The sequence below is a fragment of the Meleagris gallopavo genome, chromosome Z (genome assembly GCF_905368555.1).
Source record: "Meleagris gallopavo chromosome Z, MGAL_WU_HG_1.1, whole genome shotgun sequence".
NCBI classification, from domain to species: Eukaryota; Metazoa; Chordata; class Aves; order Galliformes; family Phasianidae; genus Meleagris; species Meleagris gallopavo.
In genome coordinates this window covers 52,637,748-52,652,376 of record NC_139435.1, presented here as the reverse complement: position 1 = coordinate 52,652,376, position 14,629 = coordinate 52,637,748, and the positions used below count along the sequence as shown (strand labels likewise).

General features: G+C 38.4%; 1 long non-coding RNA gene across 1 annotated transcript; it reads right to left on the bottom strand.

Moving 5' to 3' along the window:
- Positions 1–1,574: 1,574 nt before the first annotated feature.
- On the bottom strand, positions 1,575–14,362 carry LOC146542282 (uncharacterized). Its single transcript, XR_014880549.1, has 4 exons — positions 14,207–14,362; positions 13,009–13,204; positions 6,943–7,029; positions 1,575–6,814 (listed from the first exon to the last, which is right to left on the bottom strand). It is a non-coding gene; the product is annotated as an uncharacterized LOC146542282 (long non-coding RNA).
- Positions 14,363–14,629: the final 267 nt, after the last annotated feature.

Sequence of the window (14,629 nt, the reverse complement as noted above, 5' to 3'; positions counted from 1 at the left end):
CGACCTGAAAAGCTGAGCCCTTAAAGACTTCAGTGTGCCCTATGGAAAAAAAGCACTATGTAATTGGTTGTCCTTTTTTATTTTTCTAGTGCCAGAGATTAAAGCTTTCAAATCTCTCCACCTTTGTAATCATTAGCATAAGAGACATGGGGAAGCACTAATATCTCTTCCTATACATGTGGTCCTGAAATGATTCCAGTCACAGATGTGTACTCAGCTGGCAAATCTCATGGAAAGGTGAGAAGGGGTCAGATAGTCCAGTGATTTGAGTGGTAGAGAACTGAGCTGGGTAGGGGTGGAGGGGACAAGACACAGGAGATTAGGTACACCCAACTGGTGGTAAACTGAGCACGTGAGACTGAGGAGATGAACATTGCCATACAACAGTAGGGTCATGCAGGAGATAGTAATTTATTTGATTACATCATCAGATAGAGAGGCGTGAGTATTGCTTGTGGATGACAAGAGTTCTTGCAATATCTTGATGTAAAAAATTATTCTTGTTAGAATGAGGAAGGCTCTCTGGAATGCGCGCATGTGCTGAGCTCCCATGGATGCACAAGGAATGTAGTGGTGTTGGGAGACCGGAATTTTAAAAACTGAAAAGAGATAGAAAATAATGCTTGATATCTAAAATACTCTTGCTCTCTGGTTTGTTTGTTTCTTTGTTTATTCTCTCTTCAGGGAACAAAGCTGGTGCTTCCAGACTGCTGAAAGGAGAGGCACAACGGATCGGTCCCACTGAAAAGCCATCTCTGTGCCTCAAGTGAACCTCCCAGTCAGTGCTGCATCTGGGTCATGCTCAGCCTCACTGGGCTGCAAAGCAAACTCTTCAGTGGGAACTGCTTGTGGAAAACTAGAGCCTGGGAAGTAGGACCAAGCAGTGAATATAGACATAAGAATCAGAAAGGGCCACCTGACGTGGACAAATCTGAGTGATGATTTGGCCAGGAAAGGCACTGAATACCATGGAAAACATTACAACAACACAAAAAGCTGGCTTTATAGCAATCCAAAGGAGTCATGGAGGTGTGCTGAGTCAAACATTTTTACCTGATCTACGTCTGGCTTTTGAAAAACTGTATTTACAAGAGCATACTGCACCCTATTTGGCTCTATAAAATCTATCAGATTTCACTCTTTAATCTTAAAACTGCTGAGAAACTACATTGTTTAGCCTCTAGATTAGACAAAAGAACAAGAAATCTGTGATAATCATCAGATCACTATAGTTTCTGCCTCAGCTGATCATACCAGGCTGTCCTTGTTGCTCAGCTGTTAGCTGCAACAAATAAAAATGGTATCTTCTTAGTCAGCACAATAACCTGAAATGATTATTTTTTTTTTATCTGGAATGTTTTACTCCTCTATACGATTAGAGTGATTTAAATTAAATCTGAAAAGGGATGGAAAAAGTTGAAAGAAAACAAATGCAATACAGATGAACATAATGCTTCAGTTTATTCATAGTAATTTAAGAAATTATATAGTTATTTATTAAACACTTCTATTCCCATTTGTAATTGTGAGGGAACACCAACTTTGTTTCCCTTGTTTTTTGAAGTTGTGGGAAGATGGTGAATTAAGTCTGAATTTTCAGCTGGATATTGATTTAATAAAAAATATTTGTTGAATTTGACCTGGTACATATGCTGTGGTATTGTTTTTAAGGCTGTACTTTGAATTCATGCTGGCATCCTAGAGAGCGTATTTTGACTCAGATAAGGTTTTTGGTCTTATAGCTATTGAAAATATTATACAAAGTTCACTGCATGTGATTTTCCACCACTGTATTTTCAGTATCATGAATTACACTTGTGCATAATAACAGACATGAAATTCTGAATCCTGGGGCCACAGAGTGAAAATAATTTCATGCCAGTTGAAATGACAGAGACTAACCTTAGGCTGGAAAAAATATTTTGCAATATCTTTGAGACTTTAAAATGTTGTTGATTTACTTTTTTAGAACAGAATAACAGTTGACAAATTTTCAGAAATGACTGAGAATTGGAATTAAGTGAAATACTGTGGAGGTTTGTAAAACACATTTTGTCTGTAAATACTTTGAGTGACACTGATACATAGTGCACATCAGATGTCCACCACAAACTTGGCATTGGTGAGCTCAGGCTCTTTTCAAAGAAGAGAAGATTAGATGGCAAGCACAAAGAAGAAGGAAACCTGAGCAAATGGAACTATCTTGAGCAAGTATTTCCATTGTTGATTTAGGCTGAATAGAGAACCATCAGGCAGAATGTACAATAAATCTTTCGCCAGTGGTACACGATACTGCTGATGCATGGTTGCTGGATTTACCGGTAACCACCAGCAAAATGCTCCCCTCACACAAAGGAAAAAAGAAAAAAAGATATGCAGGAGAGATTTGCACCACCTCCCTTCACATACAAAGATGTGCAAAAACAAACGGCACTCATCCTGCGGTGTACAGCAGCATACCTCCGTGTCATTAATGATCTTTTTTTTCAATGTCACAGCCAAAATGTAATAGTAGAGAGGTTGTGGATTGCCTTGACTTACAGCTGAATAAGCTTTTTTTTCTTTTTTTGGCAAAACAACATCAGTGTTTTGTGTTGACTCAAAATACACCAAATTGAAATGAAAGTCTTCCCCCTGCTTTTCTCCTGCAATGTAAAAGATGACAAGATAAATTAGAAATGCATCTTGTTTATGAAGATGCTAAACCCAAAGTAAGCCTGGTTGTGAAAAAGACTCAGCGGTAGATCCAGAGCTGAAAACTAGATTTTATGTATCTGAGGTCCAAGCCAAAGGACTTGGCAAATTTCAATAGCGCCTCATCAACTGAATTTTGAAATAGTATAACAAATATGAAACATTACAGAGAAGTTACTTCTATTGCTCCCTCCAATTTCTATGAAAATTGTAAAACAATCTAACAAGAAAGCCTGGCAGGGCTTGATTTCAAGGGAAAACAGCAGAGTAAGTACTCTACCAAGCTTTATATCCACATTTTTTTACCCTCTTCGAAGGGTAGCCATAGATCTGGAGCACATTCTCTTTCTTTCATCTGATAGGTGCAAAAAAATTCTGTAATGTATATATTAAACACTTTATGTGGAGAAAAAGCAGGGATTTGCTGCTTTGTGTATGATTGCTGCAGTATGTGTTAGCTAATCAGCCCACAGTATTGTTGATGGCGTTAAGGTTTTCCAGATGAAAAGCATAAAGTAGTTTTATTTCTTCAGAATCAAAGTGATTTGCTTAGCCAAAGTAAAGGAGAGGTATGCTTGTGTGAGATGCAGTATGGAGTGAGAGACAGCAGGGAAGGATGGATGGCCCAAAAATCATTTAGAATAATTTGAAAGACCTGTTGAAGGCAGTATCATTGGATGGAAGGTGCAGGTGCTTCATTTGTAATTTTTCTTGCTTTCTTCTTGCTCTCCTTTCCATGCCAAATTCAATTATTTTGATGGTAATCATGAATACAGAACTGGATAATCTCCATGGGTCATCGTGTTGTGTTGCAGAGGCATTGCGAAAGGGAAACTGCATTTTATCAGCAGCAACAAGGTTGGCTACATCCGGGTGAAATATTTACTCTTAGAAGAGGAATTATTTTTTAAAATTTATAAAATTAATTTTTAGCTAAGGTTTTTTTTTTTCCTAAATTCTTACGAACTTTGAATTTCTCAAATAATTGGATTCACATTTCTCTAAACTGTTAATTCTGTATGCATTTAAGTGTCAACTACAGAGGATAAAACTCTTCAAGTTTAAAGTCAGAACAAAGCCAAATGCTCAATTTTAGATTCTTTCAGACATCATTTTAGACACAGTGTCCAGACATTTTCAAGAATTGCTTCACTCTGCTAGAAATAGCATCCTGGGTGACATCAGAACTATTGAAACACACCCCTTCACATTTCTTCCTTTATACATCCAGAACTGAGATTTTCTCCTTCACATCTACTCACGACAGACTACTTTGCCAAAATCTTAGTACATAGAGAGCTCCCACAGATCCAGACAACTGCAGAAGCATCAAGAGGGGAAAACTGCCATGTGGAATTTTATTGCTTTGAAACAGTCAGACTAGTCAGTCTTGAGAACATGCAATTTTTATCAATAATGTGCCATTCCTAGAACATGGGCAACACAGGAAAGCGTGGCTTTATTAAATGCCGGAAGAGACACTGTTTCCTTCTGGAGGGACTTTTAAAAAGCAATCAGAAATTGATTAATTTTACCTCAACTGGTACTTTTCCAGAATACCTTAATTACTCTAGGACTAGATCACAGTCAGAGTGAATACTTATGAAAATCTAATATATTGTTATCTCTAATAAGATGTAAATTCTCCATCCTTGGAGAAGAAGTAAACAAAATAGGAGATGTTAAAGTGATGGAAGTGTTCATTCTCCTTGGAACATACACATTCTCAAACCTGAACCAGAAAAAAATGTACTCTACTATCTATGGTATAATAACCTCTGTAATTTTTTTATCATAAATCCATCAGCATAGAATAAGCTTATTGATCTTCTTAGTTGACATCTTTTACAGAGAGGATCATTCCTGTTTAGTGATGGTTATACCTTTAGTATAGTGGTGATTTGCTCTGCACAGTTGCAGATGCCTCAACTGAAAAGAATACTTTTTTCAGTTTCACTTTTGAAATGCATGATTTTCATCATAATGTCTTCTACAAAATCTGAGATAAGAAAATTGTCTCTTGGGCTTACTTTTCGTTCTGAACTATGGAAATATATTCTCAATCAAACCCACTAACTAAAACAAAACAAACAAACAAAAAATCAACATATTGTGCAAGCATGTTTAAAGCAGGTCACTTCTGAGCAAATATGTGCTTGCTTTAAACTGAGCCCAGTTTGGCTGGAAATTGCAAATGCCATGTGCTGGATGTGTTGCACAATATGGATATGAAATCAGATGAAACACAGCAGTGGCAGTTAGTCTTGACAGTCTTTTTAATTTATATACTTGTGGTCAGCAGAGTTCCATTGGTATCCAAAGCCATAGTCATGAGAACCATAATGGCTTGTTAGTGCTTTCAATTAGTACTGGACTGAAAATACGAGTGGTTGTCAATGAGCGTCCTACCAGCTGATAGTGGTTTGTGATGCCAAAATTTTGAGAACTGCTGCTTTAAACCCACATCTTTTTGCTATTTAGTCATGCTGGAGTCAACACATCTTTGTGATGCTGACAACAAAGCACAGCTTTGGCATCCAGTCTGGGAGGAAACCAGTCAGTAGTACTGCTAACTTTGACTTCCAAGACTCAAAAGAAATATGAAGAGGAGCAGATGGTAAGTACAAACACAATTCACAACAGTACAATTTAGAGAAGAGGAGAAAACTGCATATGGGTGGTATTCTGTTTTGCTCCTTCATACAAATCACAAAACTCAGCCCTGACCTAGAAATTTTACTACTTTAATTTTAAAAATCCATACTGCAAGATTCATGGTAAATTGACATTTTAGGGTCAAAACACACGGTCTACATATAGTTGTAGAGCAAAGAAGGAGCAGAGCATGTCATGGGACTTAGATACAACCTTTTCCAGAGATAGCTGGTGCTAATAAAACTAAGCATTTAAATCAGTAGCTCGGACCTAATGCATGGACTGTCAGCTTGATGGCTCACTTTCCACGGAAAGGCAGTTTTTGTGTGATTATGTGCACCAGGACAGGCTATTAGCTTTGCAGCTGCCAAAAACTTTGTATTTTAATGCAGGAATAAACTACGGTTTCTCAGATATTGGAGGTCCTGAAGATCAAGGCAAGCTGTTGTTGATTTTGCCTCCGGGCAGGACAAGTAAAGAAGTGGCCTGTGACATTACAGTTGGACTGTATGTTTTGTTTTCTGTATATTTAATTTGACTAAGTCTGAATCGGGAAAAAAAGAATAGAGCAAAATAGGGAAAGGAAGGAAAAACTGACTAACAATCTTCTTCTCTTTTTTGAAAGAGGAAACAATAACAAGCTGAATTTAGGGAAAAAAAGAAAAGGATGGGACAAGGTTCACACATAAAGACAAATCCTCTGTCAGAACTGTGATTTAAAGGACCTGGACCATCCTTGTTTCCCCAGTACAACTAGATGACTTTTTAAGTTCCATTTAACTTGGATAGTGAAAATGTCTTGTTGGAGTGAATTCAGATGGACAGCCACAGGGTGTTCTTTACCTCTAAAACCACCTCTCTATTTCTGTCATACACTGTTTGAATTGGCAGCAGTCTATACCCAATAAACCAATCCACAGGGGTATTCTAACATGTGCATGACACTGTTCATAGTGCCTGAGATAAAATCCCCAGTGTGGAAGACTTTGCCAGAACTTGGATGATAAAAAACATCTGGTTTGGTGTTACTTCACTGAATGTTCCTACCAAAACTTAAAATATTTTTTCTTTGATGGAGGTTTATTGAGACAGAAGAAATGAGGTATTTTGCATTTCAGTGAGAAATATACGTAAACTGATACATGTGTTAATGTGTGCAAATAGATGATTGGAGGGTGACAGGACAAGAGGTGACGAACACAAACCAAAGTGAGAAAGTTATTCCAGTTAAACATAAGAAATACCAAACAACCAGTCAGACACTAAGACAGGTTTCCCAAAAAGGCTGTGGCATCCCCATCTCTACAGATAGTCAAAATGACTGGATATAGCCTGAGACAGCTGCTTTAAGTTAACCGTTGTCCTAGATTACCTCTTGAAGACCTTTCCAGTCTCCTCCATGCATTGGTTCTCAGAAATATGCAGGATCACATTTTAAGAAGTTGGGGATGTCCTACTTTCCTCCCTGAAAACAACGGAAACTGTGCTATTGTCAACTGGTTTTTAAATCTAGTTTTGCGGTTCATGCAAAGTCAGCATCTCTGGAACTGAACTATAATGTTCAGCTTCCCTTCTCTTTTTTTTAATACTTACCTTTAGAACTCAGGTTATTCTAGATGCTTTCAATGCCAAAGTAGCACACAGCCCAGCCAAATGTTTTGTTTGCATTCCTTCTCTTTTCTGAAAATGTCAAGATTTAATATCATGGGTACAGTAATCTGTGGAATGCATTACAATCATTATTTTAGCAGTATACCTCTGAACATAGTATTATCCTTTATTCTCCCCCACTTTTTTGTTTAATTCTTTCTAAAAGAAGCTTTAGAAATACCACCAAATACAGTGCTATGGCAACAGATAACACAAAAATACACATTTATTAAGTTACAATAAAAACAAAATGTCCATATACTAGTGCATTTTTTTTTTCCACAGTATTCCATTTCATGTATAAGAAATAAATAGAAGTTTAATATTATGGGGTCTAGGTTTTTTGTTTGTTTTCTCCTAGATTTCTTCTGTTTAGAACCTTTACCAAATGTGAAGGAATCATATCAGTCAGAAAGATGTTAGGTCCACATCTCCCAAAACCTGATTCTGTTACCACACTTCTCCACACTTCTTTAGAATTGTGGGGCTTCTGTATTATTCCTCTTTCTACTTCCACCAAGCTTTATGATGTTGTAGAGGTACAAATCCAAAGGTACTAGCAGAAAATCCAGCTTTGAACAGTTTGAAACCTGTGAATAAGCATCTGAAATGATGGGTTCTTATCTCAGCTGAACCTGCACACATTTTTGTGGTTAAGGCAACACCTATCTACCGTAAGGAAGTGTTTTGTCATGCAGCAAAGCCTGTTTCAAGAACAATGAAATAATTTCAACATATACAGATATCTACCAGATTTCACATGCTAAGAAAATCTTTCTAATTTTGGAGCAATAGATTTTGTTTTCAGGATACCTTGGTGCCAGATTTCTCAAGTGCTCAGACACAAGCTGTCCTCATGTATTCATACCACTAGTGCTCACAAGCTCTTTCACATACAGTCAAGATTTCCAGGGAACACAGAAACCTGCTAGCGTAAAAAATGTTTCTCGATGAACCGACCCACTCAGAGACATAGAGCTGCAGAGGCAGCTGGGTATCTCTGAAGTGCACAGCCCACCTCCACATGCAGCAGTATGAGCTGGTGGAAGGGCTCCCCATGAGGTTGTACACCATTGGAAGAAGATACAACAAATGCCATCCTTGCCTTGGCACTGATGGACATCTGTGGGAGCAATGACTTGCTCACTGCTGGTTATTCCATTGTTCAAAGGAAAAAAAACCACAACAACTTTTCTGCGTCAGTTGGAAGTTAAACCTATTCTGGGTTTCTAATGTTATTTCCTATATAGTACATCTCAAGAAAAATGATAAGAAATCTTTCATTGCTAGAAAGTTCAAGTCAGCTTTATTGCTAAGTATAAAACAGAAATCATCACAGTTTTGGCTGGAGTTAATGTTTTTTACACAGTAATGTTCTCAAATATATAAATCTAACCTGATTTATTGCCATATAGTGGTTCATGCTTTCTTTGCTTGGGAATTACCGTAAGAAACAGTGGAGCTAAAGCTGTGACACAGAACCAGGAATATGCAACTGTCAGACTGTAATGCTGAGCATAGTAGGAATTCTCTGTTTTCTGGCCAGCCATCTAGTAACTTTGTGCAAATTTCTCAAAAGTGTGCAGTGCAGGAACACCAGAGGTCAATGTGAATGGGAGAATTACCTGATACCCAGCTTCTACCAACTTCGTGAGGAACAGAACTTCCACAAAACTGAAGATTTAAGAGTAACTGTAGCTCATTTTCCCAGTCTCCTACTTAGCACTGGATAGCAAATCCATTAGATACTTGAGACTCTCAAATACTTTGTTAGTGCTATTCATTCTGTCCAGTGTTATGATGATATAAATTACTCTAATGGTGCTAATAATTATTATTTATTAGTATTTAATTATTTTGGCACTTTTAAGAAATCAATATTATGTTCATCATTCTGATTCCAAGTGACATTTCTGGCTATACTTCAATCATAAATCCCAGCTGAAAATTTCGTTATCACTCTCACAGTTTCTTTGGCTGGTACCTCTTGAGTCCTGCACAACTGAAAGGTTTGGTATCAAGCATAGAGATGAACTCTAGCATGTGGGCTTTCTTAAGACAGAAGTTAGTATATATGCTTCCACTCCTTAGATTCAAAAGAAAAAGAATATGTGCATGTGTAAATGTGGAGGAGATGAACTAAATCTAAACAGATGCAATGTGGATGTAAAAAAAATTAAAAGGAAAAATCAGGGAGAACAGATTCATTTCAATTTCTTGTAATGAGATTTGTCTTGTTAAATTTGTGACATTAGATGGACACAGCAAGTACTGTGACCATCAGCCTGCAGAGAACTTTTAGAGCCTCCCTGGAACCCAAGTCCGCAGCCCCATCTTGCTTTCCTCTCATTTATACTCTGCCTCCTCTTCTCTCCCCCCTATTAACCCCCCCTTCCCCCCCAGAAACACACAATTTTCTATATTCTAGCCATGAATCACATGTAGGTTCATTTTCCAAGTAGATTTTGATACATATTGCATAAGTGTAGTTGACAAAGTAATAGGCACGGTAATTGAATTATGAGATGGATGGTAGATGACGGCCTGAGATTAACAAATCTAGTGACATCACCTGTCTGGATTAGGTGGGGTCATAGACTTCATTTCTTTCAATTAGGAAATATTGTGATTATCTGATTTGTGACACCAGGTAAATAACTGGAATGCAAAGAGGAGCAACTAACAGGACTAGAAAAAAAATCCTGCCAAAACTGTCTCCTGAGATATGGCTTCATTTTATTTTTCAGACTGAACACACTCTGGGGATGGGGAAACAGGAGAGAGCTGGGGACAGCTCTTGGGAGGCACAGCAGCTAGGTGGCAGATGGATATCCCTGTGCACTGGTTGGAATGGTCATGCTGCAGGCTCTTTTGCAGCAAGCCGGAGGTTCTCTAGGTGAAGCACTGATGGCTTGGATTCAGCCCTGCAATTACATTTGGGCTTAGCTTTATGTAGAACAGCGTGTCTGCAAACTTAAGAGCTTGAAATTAATTATGTGCAAAACTGTTTGTGTTTGGGAAGATTTAGATTGTTGCAATGGGAAAAATTAATTGTAGATAGCAGAAGCCTTAGAAACTGCCAGATCCACTCATCTGATAACAAATCACAGACTTTAGCTATGAATCTTCAAAGTCACTACAGCAATAAGAGAAGATATTGTTCAGATTGTGGTCACTTGATAAATCATGCCAAAGCTTTCAGTAACTGTAAGTGTCTGTCCAGAGATTGTCATTATTGTAAACACTACAAAACTGGACAGCTAGAATGCTTCATTCCTTTCCTATGTTACAGTCACTTCATCCTTGCCAGCGAATATGTTTTCCTTTTTCATAATCTTATATTGCTTAGCCTCAAATTGGAAATCTCTTCTCCACGTATTTCAGCACATAGAATTTATATCATCAGATAATTCCATGAGTTGGCCAAGTTTGATGCATTTCAGGTATTGCAAAGCCTAACAGGCCCTTGGGGAGACAGCGCAGCTTGCCAGGTGGCACAGAGAATCAAAAAGAGAGGGAGAAGAGCTCCTAAAAGGAGAGGAGCGGCGTTTGCAAGCTTATTAAAACAGCCTTTGTCACTCAGCCTATTGCTGCACCTCCTGGTTCTGGCCAGGTTAGGAAATGAGAGGCAGAAGGTGAAATCGCTTCCTCCTGACTTAGTTTCCTGTGCTTTGGGATCAAAGTAAAGCTCAGAAACATAGGCGTCTCCTAGATGAAGAAGGTTCTTGGTCTATATTGCTTAGAGAAGATAACTTATGTCTACTTCCTAGCTGAATGCCCACACGGTTTACTATATGTTTTGACTCCTTTGCTCCAAGGTGAACTGAGATCTTGATGACTGAGGCAGGGCTTGATAATGATGAAATGGGAAAAGCCTTAAGGCACTTCCACATTTTTCATGGAAATCCCTGTTTTGTTTTGCTATGACATGCAGCCTTATCCTATCCTCTATTACCTGCTGCTAGAGCAAATGAGTGGACAGTCTTCATGACCCTAAGAGAATTCCCAAACTTTCTCACATGTTAGTAGCTTTCATAACTTCTACTTACATCTTTAAAGGGAAAGAAAATGGCTAATTGTCCATTCCATTGAGGAAACAGCATTTGAGTCTTCCCCACATATCCGGTTGCATGTCGTGACAAACATTAATAAGAAAGGTGTGAAGTCCAAAATCTGGTCCTCGGTCAAAAAGTATTTATCCAAACACTAAAGTGAATCTGCAGTAGTAGTATAAATGGGACTCTGGCAGTGAATGTAGAGGGAAAAAAGGCTTTTTTAAAAAAAAGTGGATATCAATTCAGTGTTTTTACTGTATGTTACTATCAATACCCCTTCTGCTTAAATGTAAAAATGTTGTGACAGGTTAGCAGCAACTGGAAGAGAAGACAGTTTCAGAAGACCCTCAGACTACTCAAGGGACTAGTACTTAATTACTTTAAATTATAAAATTCAGCTTGAAAAAATGAAATATCCAGGGAGCTTATAAAAAGGTGCTAACATCCTCTTTCTTAATTGCTAGATAGAAGAGAATATTTTCTTCCAAGTATTTTTCACTTCAGAGATAAATAGGCAGCAAAGAATAGAGAACAGCTGGATTAGCTAAAATAAGTTTATCTATGAGCTCACGTCAATGATTTGAACAAAGGCTGAACTTATTTTTTTTTCTGTCAGGAATTACCCTGTGTAGTTTAGCTCCAAGGCTCTTTGTGGTGTAAAGTCTGTTTAACCTCACACTTGCTGTTGTATGAGTAAAACTTGACTGAATGTAAGACAAAGATTTTAAAAGCTTTGCCAGCGTTGAAGAGGAAGGACATATTTGTAAAATATGTATATGAAACATATTTTATTGCATGAATATATAAACATAATAAATTTCACACATTGCATTTGGCCCACCATATTATACTCTTCATATGTTTTTCACCGAGTCATGATGTAATCCTATCCACTAAAGGGTAAAAATGAAAATAGTGTTATTTTCAACGCTTCAAACCATGGATCTATGCATAAAGGTAAAAAAGGCTTTTGAATATGTTACTTGCCCAAATGAGCTTCAATGACTCTTAGCCTGTGTTAGGACATGTTACGGCTGAAGGAGAGGTTCCCAGAGTCACATAGTGTCTCCCTTTGCAAAGCTGAAATCTGGGCTTGACTCTTAGGCCTCTACAAGTCAAGGTTAGGACACTGTGAAGGAGAGCAGCTCTGTATCTCATTTAGCTGCAAGTGTGCGTTGTCCCAGACCAGACTTCCTCATCACATGGCAAGGGCTGCATGAGAAGGGTTGGAGTTACTTCCCCTTCTCAGCCTTCGATCAGTCAGGACGGAAGACTTCCATGGCAAGCCTGCCCTGACAGCACAGCTGTAATGTAAACCAGTTGTCACTGATACAATGAATGGAAACTGTAAGAAAACTAATCCCGACAACTCCCATCTCATGCTCAGCTACTCTAGCTATGCAGCATTCATTCAGAGCTGATTAATTTTACACTGGCTGGCAACCATTTATTTATTTAACACTTGGATGAAAGTTGCACATACCCTTAGTCCTTTTGACTAAGAAACTGGTGACCTTTCCAGAAAAATTGCAACCACACTGCCTTCCCCTCTTCTGAAAGCCCATATGGACAGAGAAGCTAAGAACAGAACAGCCGTATCTGACTAGGAATCCAACGTACGTATTATTAACACTGTGAACCTCTTAATTCCCCTGCACTAGCATTAGGCCAGGAGCCAGACACTTGGAAAACTCTGGTTTACTTAAAGACTGAATGTAGTTGGAGAAAAATCCCAAAACACTGCCTGTCTGAAGCAACAAATAGAGGGTATATACCAGATTTACTTCTTATAGTCTTGGGCACTGTTAATGTCTAAATTTTTGTGCGTCTTGAAGTCTAGAATGAAATAAAGTCCCCAAACTATTGCTTACAGAGCATGAAGAGATTGATAACAGTCTCTTTTCTGAAGAATAGGTGAGATCAATAAAGGATGAGCAAGAAGGGGCAAACTGACTTGTCCTGAGGACCTGCTGATATTGTCAGGAGAACAAACCACACAGCATGCACAGAGAGCAGGTCCTGTGATAGCATGGCAGAAATGTTCTGGATGGCAGCCTGGAAATTGTTTCTTTTCTCTGTCCTCCTCTCTCATGCAGTCAAGAAGAAATTCAGAAAGGCCAAGCTGAAGGATTCCCTTGTACTGCATTTAGCTATGGAAGAAGCACAGATGAAAAAAGTTAGGAAGATCAGGATTCAAGTGAAAGAGTGGTAAAGCACTTAGGCGAGAAGCTTCAAGAGCAGCTGGACTGTCAACATCAGGGGAATTAGTCTCTCAGGATCACCAGTAGGGGCTTCTCTCCAGTGCAAATGCCTCTCTCTCTAAGGAAGTAAGGATGAGTGATATATATATATGTGAAGAGGAGACAGAAAATTACAGGACGAAACTGAGGCATTCCAAGAAGTTGAGAAAATGCCCTTATTTCACCTGCATCTTTCTGCTTCACTGTGAGTTTATTTTCAACTTGTTATCAGTGCTAAATCCATAAGGGAACTAAGGGCCAGACAGAATCACAAAACCACAGACTGGCTGAGGTTGGCAGAACCTCTGGGACTGTCAGGCCCAACGCCAGCTCTAGCAGGGACACCCACAACAGGATGCCCAGGCCATGTCCAGGTGGCTTTGGAGATCTCCAAGGAAGAGACCCCACAGCCTTTGGGTAACTTGTGGCAGTGCTATGTCACCTGCAGACTAAAGAAGTACTGCCTGGTGCTTAGGCCTTCAATTATTCCTTAAACAGGACCACACACATCTGTAGCCACTCATTATTATGTGAACGTCTTTATCTTTTTAAAATGGTTTTGTTTTGTTTTGTGGTAGTAGTCACGTGGCCTCTGTCAGTACCTTAAAAGTGATCCAGCAGCACTTGTGAAATACCACCCAAAGCTAGAATTTATCAAGTAGAAAAGTTCTCGTCCCATAAGGATTCCTGCACAGGCTGAGGACCACAGATTTCTGTAACATAAACTCTCAAAAAGTAGAGTTTTTTTTAAATTAAAAAAAAAATATATAGTACATCAGTTATGCAGAAAGAGGGAGTTGACTGATTTTTTAATCCTGAATAATATAATTTAATTTAAAAAGAAATAGGAAGGAAAGAAAAAATACAAAAAAAGTAGTAATGAAAGAGTAATCGAAGAAGCCAAATACTCACTTCTGTTAGGTCTGTTTACTGCAGGACAATTTAGTTACTAGTAGTAACAGCTTGCAGATATACTGCCTGCTTGTTTTGGCAAACAGCAAGAGTCCAAAGTGCAGCTATTTTCTTGTCTGTGTATAAACCACAGTAGGACAGGTTCCTGATGTCAGATACAAGGCTGTAAAGCAGGGAAAAAGGAAGAAGGTAAAGAAAGAAGGTGATAGGTTCTTGACTTCTCCGATGACTTTTTTTTTTTTTTTCCTAGTGGCTAGTAGCTAAAAGAATCCTATCCTTTCATTTGCTTTAAAATGGCCACATATTTCATTCAGATGTATATGTAGGGTTTGGAATTTATTTGTGAATATGTCCTGATGTTTAATATCTAGCAAGTACAATATAAGTTGCTTTTATGGGTATATATATAATCACATGATATAT